Source organism: Euleptes europaea, chromosome 9 (assembly GCF_029931775.1).
Source record: "Euleptes europaea isolate rEulEur1 chromosome 9, rEulEur1.hap1, whole genome shotgun sequence".
Taxonomy (NCBI): Eukaryota; Metazoa; Chordata; class Lepidosauria; order Squamata; family Sphaerodactylidae; genus Euleptes; species Euleptes europaea.
In genome coordinates, this window is record NC_079320.1 from 14786696 (window position 1) to 14802699 (window position 16004).

The following is a 16004-nucleotide window of genomic DNA, read 5'->3' on the forward strand; positions in this document are numbered from 1 at the left end:
AATGGTAAAAGCAGGCACAGAGAAAGTTCCTAGTACGAAAGCAACTCTGCAAGTCCCATCACTGCTTTTATTTATTGTTATTCTTATATCCTGCTCTCCCTGGCTAGAGCCGGGCTCAGAGCGGCTTACAAAATTTGGAACAAATTAGATTCCACATATACGTTAAAACCATTTACATAAAATAAACTAAAAACTAAAACCTAAAGCAGCCCCATAAATATCTATAATCAATATTAATAAATAATTCATAAGTAATGCATAAAATGGTGTTCCTTATTGGGGTAATCAGAACACAGGAGCCAATGAAGAGCAAGTCAGTGAGCAGGAATTCCCCTCCCCCCCTGACTACTAGTCAAGTTAACAGAGATGCTGGGGGTGGGGAACGAGCTGCTATCTGACCCTGTGCTGATCCCGCTCGAACCTTTGGATCAGTTCTGCTCAGCATAGATGGGCACAGGTGACCATCTGCCTTGTAGATATGCACAGCCATTCTTCCAAGACATTCTGCCAGTCACTCACAAGATTACTACAGAAGCCAACATCTGGGACAATGTCAAAGCATGTAAGAATTGCCTTGCAGAGTGAATGCACTTTTATCCTTCCCTTTCTCCAAGGAGCACGATGTGGCATTCCTCCTCCAGTTCATGCCTAACACCAGTGTTGTGAGGCAGGTCAGGCTGAGAGAGAGTGGTTGGCTCACTCAATCATGGTTGGGTGCCTGATTACGTAATACACTGTTTCTGGGTCCTTCCCTAGGTCCTGTCAAGCAGAAGTGCGCTGAGAACTTTCCACCACTTGTTCTAAGATTTTGGGTGGAAGAATTGCCTCTGCCAACAGCCAGAGAAGGAAATTACACCACCTACATGGTAGAGAGAGATCATCAGTCTGACCCCAACCTAGGGTTGCCAACCACCAGATGGGGTCTGGAGCTCTCCTGGAATTGCCATTGATCTTTATACGACGGATCAGTTCCTGCGGAGAAAATGGCTGCTTTGGAGGGTGGCCTGTATGGCATTATACCTTGCTGAGGTCCCTCCCCAGGCTACACCCCCAAATATCTAGGAGTTCCCCAACCTGGAGTTGGAAACCCTAGCCTGACCCCAAATGGGAATAAATACTGCCTCTGTTATGTTCATGAGAGCTGCTTTGGTAGATAATGGTCTGAAAATCAGGATATAAATATCAGCAAGTAAAGCGCTGCATCCTTGGGCTTGTGTCTTTATATATTCCTTCTCTTTATACAATTCACTCTGTATGGAGAAGTGGTTGAAACTCTGCACTGACTCTCGCTTTACATTTTAATGTTAATTTACCCACCTCACCTTGCTTGCGGTCTCTTAGTTTTTCCCACGTTCATTATCTCTTTCCTGCCTATTAGTTCACGCTAGTCCAGTCCTAAGTATGTTCTGACACCAAAGCTGTACAGTGAGAAATATATTGGATCTAGAATAATCTGTTCTGCAATTTTAGCTATGAAAGTTAATACTATTTAGTGGAGTTTTTCTTCTGGCATGAAATGACTTGTGGAAACAGCTGTAGTGCAGGGTTGCCAGCTCCAGAATGGGAAATTCCTGGAGAATTGGGGATGGCTCCTGGGGACGGTGGGGTTTGGGGGCAGGGAGGGGCCTCATCAGGGTGCAACACCCTCTAGACCACTCTGCAATGGAGCCATTTCTCCAGGGGAACTGATCTCTGTAGTCTGGAGATAAGTTGTAATTCCATAAGATCTCCAGGCACCACCTGCGGGCTGGCAGCTACTGATGTGGTGGTTTCCTAGGGCAAGGCACGTGGGGTGGGAAGGTCCCAGAGATAATTTTAAAGGTTCTGGAGATAAAATGTGAACCTGGGCATAGATCCACTCAAGTCTGGATCAATAACTGAGTGCTAAAGTAAACTGTTGGGCTAATATGGTTTACTTTTTTGAATAAATAAGATTAAACAGGGAAAAAAATACAAACTGAAATAAATATCAACTAATAAGAACCCATCTTACTTTCCCTACAATCACACAACACCTGTGGGAAATGTCTTGGGAAGGGGCCACAGCTCAGTGGTAGAGCATCTGCTTGGCATGCAGAAGGCCCCAGGTTCAATCCCCCGCATCTCCAGTTAAAGGGACTAGGCAAGTAGGTGATGTGAAAGACCTCTACCTGAGACCCTGGAGAGCCGCTGCCAGTCTGAATAGTACTGACTTTGATGGACCAAGGGTCTGATTCAGTAGAAGGCAGCTTCATGAGTTCATATGAAATGGCATTTTTAAAGTTCCCAAAAGCTCAATTCTTCTTAGGACCATGGCATGTAGAGGGGAGGGTTCCTACCTTTTCCTCCACACCTGACCCTACTTAGTTTCCGAGATCTGAGGGCTATACCATGCTGCCTTCCCTCCCTCATTAAGGCAACAGCCTTAAGCAGAACCGTGCAATGCTTTCTAACCATAAACAACAGACACACTGTATCCTGAGGCAATAAACACTTGCTCCCTTCTGAATGACCTTAGCTGGGACTGCCTGAAAGCATACTTCATCTAACAAATATTTTTGAGGCAACCCTTCTCTTTAAAAAAAAAAATGGACCCCATCCAGCTATGGGCACAACCAACCAGTCACACATAACTTAGTTGCTCTGGATGAGGATGAACATCCATGTATACCTCAAAAACTACTGAACCAGCCAGTTCAGTGGAACCTGGATGAGCACTGCAGCAACGTGGACAGAGATGTGCAAGCCGATGCATTGGCTTCGGAAACAGAAGGCTGCTTCTGCACAAAAAGCTCCTTCATCAGATCAAGGAGAAGGTCATGGCTCAGTGATAGAGCATCTGCTTGGCATGCAGAGAAGGTCCCAGCTTCAATCCCCGGCATCTCCAGTTAAAGGGACTAGGCAAGTAGGTGATGTGAAAGACCTCTGGCGGAGATCCTGGAGAGCCGCTGCTGGTTTGAGCAGACAATACTGACTTTGATGGACCAAGGGTCTGGTTCAGTAGAAGGCAGCTTCGTGTGTTTTTAATTTAGAAGAGAGAGGGAAAAAATATGGGAGCTGAGTCTGAATATCCTCTGTTCATCAGACCACTTCCTATGCTTTCCCTAAAACATCAGTGTTTGATTAAATTTTCTGACTTTATCAAAAACTAAAGTATCTTCTGTGTAGCATCAAAGATTTGGTTGCTAACAAAAGGAGGCAGCTTCCACTTTAGCATGCCTACACTGTCTGGGGAAACTACCAGCCAGCCTTTCTCCAAATCAAGTCTTCTTTTTTTCTCCCTGCAGCAATAATCACTAAGACTTTAAGTTAGGGCTGAGAGCACGAGTTAATTTAAGATTCATTCTCTACTACGTATTTCTTTCATTTTACATAAAATTCCTAAATATGTACTGGCATGTTCACAGCCTGTGAACCTCTTCAAAAATCCTTTCATAGCCCTCTTCGTCCTCTGACCTTTTCATCTCAGTCCTCCCAACCCACTCTTCTTCTGGAGGCCCATTTTTTCCTGGGGTGACATTTTCTCCTTTGTTCCAAATCTAAGCCTTTTCCAAATGGCTACTTAGATGCTGAATGGCACAAACAAATACCTATCAAGCTGAAAGTTATTAGGAAAGTACAGTCATGAATGTTTTCATGCGGCAATAAATCTTTCTCCCATGTTGATTCTGCTATCAATATGGTCATGGGGTGCCAGCTCTGCACCAGCAAATGCCAGGGTATTTTTGGGGTGCTGCCTGGGGAGGTTGGAATTTCAGGGAAGGGTGTTAACATATGATGCTCTAGGAATTTCCCCAATCATTATTGTAAAGACCACAGAGACTGTAGGGATTCCTAAAGCATCACTTGAAACTGATATCACATTCTCCATCCCTCCATCCAGAAGTGACATCACTTTCAGGGGACACTCATGGTAAAAGCCATAGAGATCATAGGTATTCCGAGAGTGTTCCCTGGAAATGATGTCACTTCCAGGCGGAGTGCTGGAAATGTGACATCACTTCCAAATGATGCTCTAGGAATCTCTACAAGATTGGGGAAATTCCTAGAGCATCACTATTGTCACTATTCCTACCCCCATTTTCCCTTCTCCTTAACCTGAGAATGGGGGGGTTGGGGGCAAAAGAAGGGATTTGGCCACTACAGACAGGCAAGTGGCAAGCCTAAATGTGAGCTAGCAGCAATCCAACATGATTTGCAGGTATGCAGCGCTCTGTCTTAGAGTATTGATCAAGCCACATCCTTGATCACGTCCATCCCCTTTAAAACCACAACTTCTGTTTTGAGTTACATGAGGAGGAAGTTGAAGTTACAAAAGGCTGTGACAAAATGGCCAGTTGGCATCACTATTTTGTAGTGATACATTTGCAATCTCAAAATGGATGGAAAGCTTTTTGCATGATAGACTCTACTAGCCATCATAAAGTCCTCGTTAATATGAGAATAGGCTTAAAGGCCTCACTAACAAATGCAACCTTTAAAGATGGCAGCTGAAATAGGCCGAACACCCATTAAACCATCCGAAAGAGCCGTCATTCATTAATCTCTCTATGCTGAGCATCATTGAGTGCAGGTAGACTAACTGTTTTCAGCCTCAGGGCACATTTCTGAACATTGTTTCCAAACCCTCATCATTCTTTCATACAGACATTATATGTCAATTGAAACGATTGGCATATAGGGGCTGTAAACTAGAGCCAGTCTTATTCTGAAGAGTGTAGAATGGACATAAAGTACAGTAGTGTTACGGTATATGCACAAATGGCCATTAGATTTCCTGAGGATTAGCGCTATAAATGACATGAAGTAGTGTTCTCTAATTGTAGCAGTTTGACACACATTAATAGAGCATACAGAAAATCAATTAGCATAGATTATTTATCTCTTTAACAGACTCATAGTGCCATCATGGGCAGAGTTGTGTGTGTGTGTTAAGTGCCGTCAAGATGCTTCCGATTCATGGTGACCCTATGAATCAATGACCTCCAAAAACATCCTATCTTTAACAGCCTTGTTCAGGTCTTGCAAATTGAGGGCCATGGCTTCCATTACAGAGTCAATCCATCTCTTGTTGGGTCTTCCTCTTTTCCTGCTGCCTTCAACTTTTCCCAGCATGATTGTCTTTTCCAGTCACTCTTGTCTTCTCACCCTCCAAAAAGAGCACCTGGGGAGGGAGACTTATCGGGGATTGTAAAGAAAAATTCACCTGTAATAACCTGTTGTTTTTAAGGTTCTCATGTATTCTACCTTTTAACTTGTCTTTTCCACTATGTGACTGTAAATAAAAAATGCAAATTATGTAACAGATTCTTGTGATGGAATCATCATTAGATATGCAGTAGAGATTCTCCATTTTTAATGTGGGAACATAGCTTGGGATGGTATTTATTCTTGACTGATTAATTACTTTTTAAACAGAATGATTTTCTGAATCGCCCTAGAGTGGTACTATTATTAAATATTTGATGGGATTACATATAAATTCGATGTAACACGCCATTTGACCCTAACCATTGTGGCTGGAGGAAGATTTGTAGCACTTCCACACCACCTTGGTTCTAAGTACACTGGTTCCTAAATTTAGCACTAAATTTATAGATAGGGTTGCCAAACTCCAGGTGGCGACTGGAGATCTCCCGCTATTACAGTTGATCTCCAGGCAACCAAGATCAGTTCCCCTGGAGAAAATGGCTGCTTTAGAGGGTGGATTATGGTATTAGACCATGAAGAGGTCCCTCCAGTTTCCAAACCCTCCCCTCCCCAGGCTCCACCCCCAAACTCTCCTGGTATTTCCCAACCCAGAGCTGACAACCCTAACTATAAGGTAGAGGTCTGTGTATGCCAAGACACACCTCTGCTTATGGCAGCTACCTGGTGAGCCAAGGTAGGTTTGAAAAGGGTCAATGACCTTTTTGGGCAGTCACTAGCAGACAGTATATTTATTTAAAATATTTATATCCTGCCTTTCCACAATGCCCAAGGCAGCTTACAAAATATAAACATATACTATTTGAAACAGAAAAATCAAGTTAAGAGAGCCAGCGTGGTGTAGTGGTTAAGAACAGTGGACTCTAATCTGGTGAACAGGGTTGGTTTCTCCACTCCTACACATGAAGCCTGCTGGGTGACCTTGGGTTAGTCAGTTCTCTTAGAGCTCTCTCAGCCTCACCTACCTCACAAGGTGTCTCTTGCGAGGAGAGGAAGGGAAGGAGATTATAAGACAGGTTTATTCTCCTTAAAAGGTAGAGAAAAGCAGCATATAAAAACCAACTCTTCATCTTTTTTACTTGAAAACCGTCGGGGTTGCCATTAGTCAGCTGTGACTTGACCGGGGTGGGTGGATACTGGTGGTACTTTGAACCTGCATAAGCAACTCTGTTGACCAGAATTGAAATGTAGACTGAGCAGACTTGGGAGGAAAAGAGACATGAAGTGTGTAACTGGCAAGGAGAGAGGAAGGAAGAGGTGTAGCAGGCATGAAGGTGCCCTCGCTATGTGTATTTCACACAATAAACACTATGGGGAGTTTTAACTGGGGTGCTTTTTTCAAGGCCCCTTTTCACTGTCATAATATTTTTAAGCATGACATGTGTATAACATAAGAAAGGCTATGCCAGATCAGACCAAGGTCCATCAAATCCAGCAGTTTGTTTACACAGTAGCCAACCAGGTGCCTCTAGGAAGCCCACAAACAAGACAATTGCAGCAGCATGTCCTTCAAAGCACCTAATATAATAGCCATGCTCCTCTGATCCTGAAGAGAATAGGTATGCATCATGACTAGTAACCATTTTTACTAGTGGCCATGGATAGCCGTCTCCTCCATGAACATGTCCACTCCCCTCTTAAAACCTTTCAAGTTGGCAGCCATCACCACATCCTGGGGCAGGGAGTTCCACAATTTAACCATGCGTTTATGTGAAGAAATACTTCATCTGTTTTGAATCTCTCACCCTCCAGCTTCAGCAGATGACCCCGCGTTCTAGTATTATGAGAGAGAGAAAGAAAAGCTTCTCCCTGTCCACTCTCTCCATACCAGGCATAATTTTATAGACCTCTATCATGTCTCCCCTTAACCGCCTTCTTTCCACGCTAAACAGCCCTAAGCGTTTTAACCGCTCCTCAGTTGCTCTAGTCCCCTGATCATTTTGGTTGCTCGTGCATTTCGAATATGTTCCTCCTTACATCACTGCATACCAAAACACAATGGCATTTAGTAAGTGGCGATGTAAAGCACCTGCTTGATACGGAGGAATTAATGGTTGCAAAACCTGGGGAAGAGAGCGGCAGAGGTGGTGGTGTGGCAGGCCGTGGGGTTGCTTCATGAAAGCAAGGAGTCGGCACTGTTTCCTCTCTTCACCTTTTTACTTAACAAAATTCTGGTCCTAGCGATCACCTGATTGTTCTTTTAGTTTATGAGCTGCCAAAGGAAGTAATTCTAAAGTAAAAAAAATGCTTGCCCCCCCCCATGAGTAACACTGAAGTCTCTCAAACTCTTTTACTCATAAAGAACACACGTTTACCCAAGAATTTTATGAGACACTGGAGTTCATTTATTACCTGTGCCTGGAGAGTAATGAGGCCATAAATATATATTAAATAATTTTATATGAGCTACTTAATTGTATTAAAATATCACCAGACTCTTCTGCTTACCTCACGGCGGGATGCGAAACAGAGATGCGTCTTGCCCTGTGTCAGACCAAAAACGATCTGAGGCTGATAGAGAAACACCAGGCACATCCACTACAGCTCCCTGTGCCTTGGCATCCTTCAACTTTCTGTCATTTGTTATTTGATCAGAGAATGTACAAAGTCCAAGCACGTTCCCGTGGCTTGGTTTTGGCATCTCCACTACCGTGATGTCCAAAGGCAGAGCTTCCAGGCAAACAAGACCCAGCATCATTGAAGAAAAAAGAAGCAGAGTTGGGCCATTTATGGAGAGTCAATTGTGAAGCTCGCTCAACGCTCTTTTTAAAAATGCGACCTTTAAAATGACTATTCATGGTCCCGACGCAAAAGGAGGAATGCCACCTCCCCCACCCCCACTCGCCTGCACCTTTGTTCCTTTCATTAGCCAACCGCTGTTTGCATAGCTAACAAGCGGCTGTCATTTTGCATGGTTCCTTGAGGGGATTGTTCGGCGTGGGGGCGGAGCAAACGCAAAAGGTCGCGTTAAAGGGGCTCTTAAGTAATGCGAAGCAGGTGTGCACCAGCTTTGCAGTCACTTCCTGAACGACGGTTCACCATGAAAAATTCAAAAAGAATATGTGGGGCAATTCAGCCTGGAACGTGCTGCTAATTACCAAGCATAAATGGCCCTGGTTTTTATACCCCGCTTTTCTCTACTGTCAGAAGTCTCAAAGCGGCTTACAATCGCCTTCCTCTCCCCACAGGAGGCATCTTTTGAGTATATTTTGAGTATATTCTAAGGTCAATATTAAGTACTTCAACCATTGGCTTATGATTCCTGTTTTAAAATAGTGCAGATCAAAAAGCTTGGGGAGGAGGAGAATAACAAGAACGGACCTACAGCAACTAAGCACATAAATACAAAGCCTGAGAAGTACAAAATGTAGAACTGAAACCAGATAATTTTTTCATAATCTTATGTATTTTATGTTTTGTATTCTATATATTCTTTGTATCTTTTTTCTGTTTTCTTTGTATTTATTATTATATATTTTTAAAAAAATTTAAAAATAAAAATTCAGCCAAGTTCTCCCATTTTGAATCCTCCTTTGGCAGCTTTCTAGACCTTTGATGCATCCTCACCGCCGAAAAGCATCTATAGAACTTCTAGTGAAGAAGCCTAAGCTTCAAGGCTAAGTAAATCTACTCAACTAACATTGGTTGAGATCCAAACACTGATTCTGCTTCCTGGCTACCACTCAAGGGAGAACTGTTTTCCCTGTGGTACAGCCTTGCGAGAGGAAAAATAAAAAAAACCTTACTCAGAGATTTTGGCCCACATGTACAAGATCTTCCACGCGCAGTGGTCTCTGTGTGCCCATTTGTTATTGTTCCACTGCCTCACATATGGCTCAGTTTCGTGCACTAATGCTTGGCGCTCGTGCACAGAGCTGCACAAGCTGTTATTCCTCTTTTGTTGACTGCCCTTTGCATCCCAGCCATCTTTTTAGACTGCGGGAAAAGTGATCTCTTTTATGGGACTAGCTTCTGTTGTCGTAGAAGTATGCAGGCACTTCAAATTACACGCAGTCAGGCAGTCGTACTGAAAACGAGCCTTTCCCATTTCACAAATGAATTGCAGACGAGCATTCTTTACCTTGCCTGCAGCTTGTCATAGCTCAGCAACACACACACACAAGCGCACAACACCCCCGGAAAAACTATTTTTATCAGCCCACAGCCTGCCATTACAATTTAGTCAGCATGTATCCTACTGCAGATGATTTCTGAAGTGACTTTCACTAAAGCATATGAGGATTCATGGCTGCTAGTAAAAGATCTCCGAATTTGATGTACCATCTTAATGCTGTACAGATGCCAAAGGGGAAACAATGTTAAGAGTAGCCCTGCTGGATCACACCTAGAGGCAGCAGATTCACAACAGACAAAAGAAAATACTTCTTTACACAAGAAGCGAGTAAAATGTGGAAATCGCTGCCAGAGGATGTAGTGATGGCCACAGACATAGATGGCTTTAAAAGGGGATTAGACAGATTCATGGAGAATGGGTTTATCAGTGGCTACTAGCCATAGTGACAAAAGGGAACCTCCACGTTCAGAAGCAGTCAGCCTCTGGATACCAGTGCCAGGAGGCAACTTCAGGGGAAGGCCTCAGCCTCCATTGTCTGGAGGAACTGGTTGGCCACTTAGTGAGACAGGATGCTGAACTAGATAGACCACTGGTCTGATCCAGCAGGACTCTTCTTAGGTTTCTTATGGTCCATCTAGTCCACCATCATGTTTCTCATAGGGCGAAAACACACGGTCGCTTTAGCCTCCTTTATTCCCTGTTTCCGCCAGGATTCAGCCAGGATCGAACGCACATTCTGCGAAATGCATGCGTTTGATCCTGGCTGAATCCTGGCGGAAACAGGGAATAAAGGAGGCTAAAGCGACCATGTGTTTTCCCCATAGTAGCCAATCAGAAGTCCTTGGAAGTCCTACAGACTGAGACATTTCAAGGTATCTTATTGCTCTAACCCAGATATATATTTTTGCCACTCACACCGTAAGTCATTATTACTCGCTTTATAAGTCTCCAAATTCGCTCCTGCAGAACAATAATAATATTTACACTTAGGCCATTTATGCAGGGTCAATTTTGATGCTCACTCAAAGCTCTTTTTTTAAATGTGACCTTTAAAATGCTTATTCACAGTCCCAACGCAAAAAGAGAATTCCCACCCCCACCCCACTTGCCTGCTCCTTCATTTGCAGAGGCATGGCAATGGTTGTTTGAATAGCTAAGCCACGTTTGTGATTTTTCATGGTTCTTTCAGTAAATGCTTCAGTGCAGGAGCGGAGCAAATACAAATGGTCACGTTAGAGGGGCTCTTAAGTAATGCGAAGTAGGTATGCGCCGGCTTCGCAGTCACTTCCTGAATGACGGTTCCTTGTGAAAAACTCAAAAAAATATGCAGGGCACTTCAGCCTGGAACGCGCTGCTGACTACCAAGCATAAATGGCCTTAGTATTTATAGTATATTTCAAGTATTCAATTAAGTCATTCTTGCAACTGCCCTGTAAGGCTGGTCAGCATCATTATCACTGAGAGGGTATGCAGAGGCTGAAAAACCAGTAGCTTCTCCACGGCAAGTATGAGCAGAACATATGAAGCATACATTACACTGGTAGGGTTGCCAGGACCCCCCTGGCCACCAGTGGGGGATGTCTACTCTGCCTGGCAATGGCTCTCCTTTAACTGGAGTAGTCAGGGATTGAACCAGGGACTTTCCGCATCATGCAAAGTTCTGCCACTGAGCTACAGCCCCTTCCAGAAGAGCAGCACACAATCCAGATAATGGACAACTGGCCGGCTTCCAGGGGAATTCCTAGTGCCGTGTAACTGCTGAGATTCCTACAAAGAGTGTTGCACTTGGCCTGATCCTGACAGACACCTCTTTTATTGTTAATTAAGAGCAATTACTTGGGAGCAGTTAGCACAGTTGTGCCTTAACTGGGAAAAGGCCCTCCCCAGTATGCTTTCTTGCTCTTTAAAGTCTATGGTAGCTGTTGTGAGATTTGAACTGGGGGTCATTTCCTATTCTCTCCATCCCTCCTGTGGCTTATTTCTTCAGATGAATATTTAATGATTGTAATACCTTATCTGAAAATACATGCTGGTTCTCAGACCTAATGCCAAGAAAGCCTGCACTGTATACTTCTCTGAGAATTTAAAACAGGCTGCCTGGTTTAAAGGAAGCCCTCTGCACATGTTCTGAGGAACTCTTGCAACATGATCCAGGTCTACCTCCAGCACTGGAAACAGGTATGGACTCAAACTCAGTGGCACAGAAAACATATTCTGTGCATGCTCTGAGGCAGTCTTGTTTTCATTATTGCTTCTCATGTTCCAGATATTGGAAATGTCGAAAGACAAAAAAAGTAATTTCCAAAGCGGTTGACTTCTTTATTGTACAATTGAAGGAGATAGCAAAAGCAGAATCTCGGTGGTAACCTTTCCCTAGTACATTTATAGTCCCCCTGATAAGCCTGCAAAGTTACAACTTAAACTTGGAATTTTCCAGTGAAGCTGACTTCTTAGTGGCTAACTGACTAAGAAGTATCTTTTTTCTTCCACTGGTCATGGCTTGATCCAGACCAGATAGTTCTAGTTTCGAGGCCACTTATTTTTGCAGTCATAGCACATCCCACCTAGCCAACTTAACTTCAATATAGCATGCCTTACTAGTATCTACTATGACTTCACTCTGGGTTTTTTTTCTTCCACAGAAACAGGTGCCCTGACAGGTTTTGTTTTTTTTAATTTAGGAAATCAATTGTGCACTGTGTAGTTTGGAAGTGGGAAACAGTGTGGTTTGGTGGTCGGACTGGGATCACAGAAACCTGAGTTCAAATCCCTGCTCAGCCATGAAACTCTATGTGAACTTGGACCACTCATTCTCTCTCTCAGACTCATCTGCCTCACATGGTAGTTGTGAAGTTAAAATGAGAGAGGGGAGAACATTGTATACCACCTTGAGCTTCTTGGTGGAAGAATGTGACAAATAGTTGGGGAATTTCACGGGTAGTAATATATATATTCCATGGGTAGTAAAAAAAATATCTATCTATCTATCTATCTATCTATCTATCTATCTATCTATCTATCTATCTATCTATCTATCGGGCTCTCCAGTACACTTAATTAGTCTGGATGTTTATAAAAGAAGTGGATTGAGAAAGAAAGAAGATGCTTCATGGATCTAATGGTCCCATTGAGCTTCTTTGTGTGCGTTTTAACATCCAGACTGATGAGTTCTGGAGAACTGTTGCTTGCTCTTTAGTATTATTTTGGTTTGTCCTGGTTAAACGTTTTAAACAGATTTTGTTTTTGGAGTGTTCTTCAGACCAAGCAAACAAAAGCTTCATATTGCATGCTTTTTTAAAAAAAAGAATAAGATTAATCATGCCTAGTACAATAAACTGTAGATTAGCATATTCAATTTAATTAGTGTACCACTCATAAATTGCATGCACAATTTCATGACAGTACATCTGTACCCATGACTGGATTTCCTTGTACCCTCATAAGATTTCTTTGTTTTTGTCTTTTCTCTTTTTCTTTTGGTTAAGGTGTGATGTCGTTTCTGCCTTTAAATTTAATCCCTTAGCACAGTGCCTAGTAAAAGGAAGGGAACTGATCCTCATTATTCCCCTCCCCTCAATACCTTTCCTCAGTTTAGTGCTCCAGAAAATTTTGTCCCTTCCCTCAGGGATGCTGAGAAGATGGGACCAGGGGGACAAAATTCTGGAGGGCCTGGATACCATGGCAGCCATTCAACCAGGAAAGTCACATGATTTGTTTTCATAGGATGTTAGAGGTGGGTCTGGCTGGTGTGTGGGGGGGAGCAAAGGGAATTATTGTTGGGGGGCTGTGGTGGCTTATGGCAGCCTTGTGAAATCTACCACAAAGGAAAGTTCATAAATCAATAGACTGAAGGTGGAGCTTTGCATGTAGTCTCTTCCTGTCAAAATAAGGCCACCTAAATCCCCCACAAAGGGCCTTGGCTCAGTTTCAGAGCCTCTGCTTTGTGTTCAGAAGGTCACAGGTTCAATCCCCAGTATCTCCTGTTAAAAGGGTCAGGTCGCAGTAGGTGATATGAAAGACCTCGGCCTGAGGCCCTGGAGACCACATCGGTAATACTGACCTTGATGGTCTGAGGCAGTTTCACGTCTTCAAATCCTGCTATATACCTGAATGAGGTGGGAAACATGAAAAAAAAGAACAGAAACACAGACCTGTCATCATCCCATTTAGCTGGTCTGACAGCACTTCAAGTCTGTGACACGTACATGAAGCAGAAAGCTCAAATGAGTTTCCTAGCCTCTACTAATCTGAACTGCAGTCAAACCAGGAGGCATACTTGACACGTGTTAATTTGCAGTCAAACGTCGAACCAGGTTTTATAGAGAGTATGGCTTACTTTCAGTAGGACTCGGGGAAGGGAAGGCCACGGTTAGTACGTGGATGGAAGACCACCAAAGAAGGCCTTAAGACATGTTCATGGAGGAGAGGAGTATTCCTGGCTATTAGTCAAAATGGATACTAGTCATGATGCATACCTGTTCTCTCCTGGATCAGATGAGCATGCCTATTATATAATGCTGCTGCAGTCGTCTTGTTTGTGGGCATCCTAGAGGCACCTGGTTGGCCACTGTGTGAACAGACTGATGGACTTGATGGGCCTTGGTCTGATCCAGCTTGGCTTTTCTTATGTTATTAAGACTGGGGTTCCTATACAGAGGAAGGAAATGGCAAACCACCTCTGCTCGTCTTTTGCCTGTAACACCCTCTGGAAAGGGTCACCATGAGTCGGTTGTGACTCAATCGAGTGTTCTTCATCTCGCTCTGGGAACTCATGGGGAGGTGCTGTTACCATTACTACCACACATGCAAACACCGCAAGTGTAGTTGTTAGGGTTGGATTAAAACTGGACCAGCCTGGAATTCACATCCCCTCTCAGCCACGAAGGTTACTGGGTGATGTTGGGCCAATCCTCTCAGTTTAACCAACTGTACATGGATGGTGTGAAGAGAAAATTGAGGGAGAGAATTGTGTACACTGCCCTGAGCTTCTTGGAGGAATGGTAGGGATGAAAAGATGTATAGATAGCACCTCTCACATTTATCTTCTTGAACTGAAGAGGAAAGCCATATGCCAGTATAAAACATCTGATTGTGGCAGAAATCCTCAGGGCATATGATATTTTTCATATCAAGTAATGTCACTGTCTACATCCACTGGCCATGGTATCAGGTAGATTCCACTTACTAGGCAAATTTCCCTTCAGATTCTTTGAAAACATCACGGCCAATTTGCACATTACGAAGTACACAGGTTGGGTCTACTCAGCTCCATTGAATGTTCTGACCTATTTGGATGGGAACCATGGGGCACATGGAAACGGCCTTTCCCCACCCCCTTGCCATTTTCCCTTTCCCTGGCATATATGTTGGTTTCCCCAAAAGGCCAAATAGTGGCCCTGGAAGCATTGCTGGTCGACAAAAGAGTAGGGTAGGAAGTAGGCTTGGCCTGGCAACTCTATTTCCTACCCTACTCTTTTGGAGTTATGGAGTTTTGGAATTATGGAACTGGGTAGGGGCAGGGATACAGGGAGGTGGCTGGCAGCTTATAACGTGACGTCACTTCGGGGGAAATCTGGAAGTGACGCTAGGAATCACTGGAAACTCTTTGGTCACCTTAGGGTTTTCCTGGAAGTAACGTCATGCCATCAGCCATTATTTCATTTTATGTTCCTTGCGCTGCCACTCAGAGCTGACAACCCTAGGAGGAAGGCTGCAGCTCCCTCCCCACACACACTGTGCTTGCATCCCAAATTGGGCACCACGCTCGCAGGAACGAAGGAGAGCCCACAACTCACAACTGACTGCTAACCAGGGTGAGGAAAGCCCAGACTCAGCCGGTGTATTCTGTAACCAGCAGGATTGAACTTGGCGCCTTCTGCATGCAAAGCAAGTGCCCTGTCACTGAGCCCAACATGAAGGCACGTGTTGAAAGCACACAGTACCAGAACTGGGAAAACAGCTACAGTGGAACAGAGAAGAAGCCACAAAAGGTCTCATGTGAGTACTATTGAAAAAGGCAAACACAACATAGAACACAAAAGTATCAGTACCGTTGCAGGCAATGTAGGCAGAAAGTTGCCTATCCCTGTGGCAACATATGCATACCTTGAGGTCTAAAGGCAGGAAAAAGGAAACAGAGACCTTTTAAAACGCTGGTGCTTGGCCACCTATGGATGGGAAGACTTGAAGCTCTGTAGCTGAGCGCCAGCTCCTCCAGCTGCTCTCCCTCCTTAGGTTCTCTTGTCTGCAAAGTCTCCGCTTCATCTGGAGCTCAGAGAAAAGACAGTACAGGGAGGATTTGGATCCCCAGTTTCACACCTGCCAAACAGTTGAGAAACCAAGAGAGGTTGATTTAAGCCCCTCCGCATGGCCATGCAAAAAAAAAGTAAAGTCCACCCACCCCCAACAAGTCATAAATCATAATCATAGCATTAGTAAAAAAGTATGGTATAAAACTCTCTTTCTTTCTTTCTTTGTTTCTTTCTTTCTTTGTTTCTTTCTTTCTTTTATGACCCGCCCTCCCCAGCCGAAGCCAGGCTCAGAGCGGGTGACATCATTCAAAATACATCAATATAATCGAAAATAAAATTAACCATAAGTTCTAAATTTAAAAACAGTAAAATCCCAATTAAAACTTAAAACTGCAGATGGCGCCTAAATTACCCTCATGTTGCCAGAGATAGGCGGCAGGTTACCTCTCAGTTAGTATAAAATAATATAAAAGGAGGGGGGATAGGGAGGC

At 43.8% G+C, this 16004-nt stretch overlaps 1 protein-coding gene across 6 annotated transcripts in view; it reads right to left on the reverse strand.

The window, feature by feature from the left end:
- The window catches only part of MAPK10 (mitogen-activated protein kinase 10), a 182912-nt gene extending 167337 nt beyond the window's left edge, over window positions 1-15575 (reverse strand). For 4 of the 6 annotated variants that reach the window (XM_056856001.1, XM_056856000.1, XM_056856003.1 and 1 more), the window contains exon 1: window positions 15368-15575. The gene's annotated coding sequence lies outside the window, so the exon portion shown is untranslated. The remainder of the gene's footprint in view (window positions 1-15367) is intronic. The other 2 variants (XM_056856002.1, XM_056856004.1) reach the window with 1 other exon arrangement.
- Window positions 15576-16004: the final 429 nt, after the last annotated feature.